Below are 2,605 nucleotides of genomic sequence, written 5' to 3'. Positions count from 1 at the left end.
TGGGCGCAAAGGTCTGAACCACTGGCCAGCGAGGCTCCAAAGAGGAGCGATTGATGAGTTTAACGGGAGAAAGACCCACCCAAAGTGTCGGCACATGATGGCCCGCGACCAATCGCGGAGGCGCGAAGGGACCTGTCTCAGCGGAGTTTTGTGGGGGAGAGAGGGGAGAGCCGGATGGTCGGGAGGCAAGGGGGAAGTTGGGACGACAGATTCCTCCTCCCTTGGGAGGAAACCTTGCTTTTCAGCGGGTTCCATTTCGGTTGCAGACAGCCGGACGCTCCCAGCACTTTGCACGGAGAAGGGAGGAAGAAAGGAAGAAACTTAAAGGTAGAAAAGGAAGGAGATTCAAGTCTAGAGGTGCAGTGAGTCCTCTACACAAATTTGCTCTATTTAGCAAAAGACAAATTTTAAAAACTGGGGGAATGGTTTGGTGGTACTTCTGTGAAAGTTTCAAATCGGCCCTGCAAGCTGGAATGAAAGATTGACCCCCATCGTCGGAAAAACCCCAGAGGTGGCAAATCTTAACTGCCAGGGGCGGATAACTTAACCAGGTCCTACTTGGCTGGATAAAGCTTCTGGCTTATATATGTTGCATGGTGTTCGCTTCTCTCCAGAGCCACTACAGTTTTATTTCCCATTCGCCTTTTTATATTGTGAAAACACACAGAAAAATACCCAAAGCATAAATGTACAGTGTAAGAATTTGCTGTGAAACTAGCACTCGTGGAACTAACACCCAGGTCCAGAGCTGGCTCCCCGGAAACACATCTGTGCCCACTTCCCTCAGCAATAATCACATCCTGACTTTACGGTATTAACAGCCTCGCGATTCTTTACACTTCTTTTTATTGTGCATTCCTAAACAATACAGTTCCACTTTGCATCTTTTGGGATTTTATATGAATATAAGCATCAGTTCCATTCTATGATGTTTGGTTTCTTTGGTTCAACATTATGTCTTTAACAGAGAACAGACTTGTGGTCGCCAAGGTGGCGGGGGAGGGGTGGGAGAGGGAAGGATTGGGAGTTTGGGATTAGCAGATGCAAACAATTATAAAGAGAATGGATCAACAACAAGGTATCCCTGTTGTTTATCCAAGGAATATAGCACAGGGAGCTATATTCAATGTCCTGTGATAAACCATCATGGAAAATAATATGAAAAAGAATGTATATATGTGGGTAACTCAATCATTTTGCTGCACAGCAGAAATGAACACAACACTGTAAACCAACTGTGCTTCAATAAAATAAAATTTAAAAAACATTATGTCTTTAAGATTCACCTGCTGTTGCACATGTCGCTGCGACTGATTCACTTTCACTGCTGTATGGTATTTCAATAAAAGAGTAAGCCACTATCTGTTTATCCATTATCTTGTTGATGGACATCTAAGTTGTTTCCAGTTGAGGCTCTTAAACATTCCTGCCTTAAATGATCCTGGCACCTATGAATATGCATTTCTGTAGGAATAGCCTTAAGTGTGAAATTTCTGGGTCACAAGGTAGCATATCTAAGGTTTGTAAGATGTCACCAAACTGTCGTCCAAAGTGGATGTACCAAGAAACTGTTGAATTTTTGCAAAAGCAATATATTGAGTAGAAGGCAGGGGTGATAGAGAGGAAGGGGAAGAGGACAAAGAAGACAAATATTTTTTCAAGGCTTAGCTGGTTGAATCCTATTTAATGCCCTCCCCCATCAGTATATGAGTTCATTTGAAACATACTAGAAAAGATGATATGTCTTTACATATATTCCCCATTCTGTGCCTGTGGGTAAGCCTTTACAGGTTACCTGTAGCACTTTTAAGATCTCCTAACTTGTCAAGGTATGGACAAAATGATTAAACCAAGAGTGATCAGAGTTGCAAGGAAAAGGGATGTGTAGGATTCTCAATAAATATTAACTATTTTTGTACTTGATATTTCAGATTTCAAAGGCAAATGACAGTCAATATGAATCAAGAAGTAATCCCACGTTCATGGATACAAACAGCCAGTCATATAAGAAGGCTGCATTGTGCAAAGTGAACTTACACATAACTTGCTATGATGGACTTTCCCAAGAAGACAGTTGAGTTTCATATAGCATAAGCATCACCTACAGAGATTTCTAAAGACCCAGAGCTTTTCAGAAAAGAGTAACCTCTCACTGAGAAAGTCCTTACCAAGATAAAGCATCTACAAGTCTTCATAGAAGCCCCACTTTACAAGTGAAAACACTGAGGCTGAGAGAGATTTTAAAACATGCCCAGGTCACTGACATGGGTCTGAAACTCCTTCTGACTCTGTTGGGTGGAAGTAATTGGATACAAACACTTTGGGAAACTGGTCATTTCTTCCAACGCTGGACCCTGTGAATACCCTGTGACCCAGCATCAGCGCTCCTAGGTATAAACCCAGGAGGAATGAGTACATAGGTCCGCTAAAAGACACTCCCTGGAATGTGAGCAGCATCATATTCATACTAGTTAAAAATTGGAAACTTCCCAAATATCTATCAATAGCAGAATAGATCAATACTCTGTGGAGCATTTGCACAAAGAGCCCTCCGCAGCAATGAGAATGGACGATCAGATGCTACACACAAGTGCATGGATGAACC

This window comes from Lipotes vexillifer, unplaced genomic scaffold, assembly GCF_000442215.2.
Source record: "Lipotes vexillifer unplaced genomic scaffold, Lipotes_vexillifer_v1.1 scaffold1699, whole genome shotgun sequence".
Taxonomy (NCBI): Eukaryota; Metazoa; Chordata; class Mammalia; order Artiodactyla; family Lipotidae; genus Lipotes; species Lipotes vexillifer.
This window is presented reverse-complemented; position numbering follows the sequence as displayed.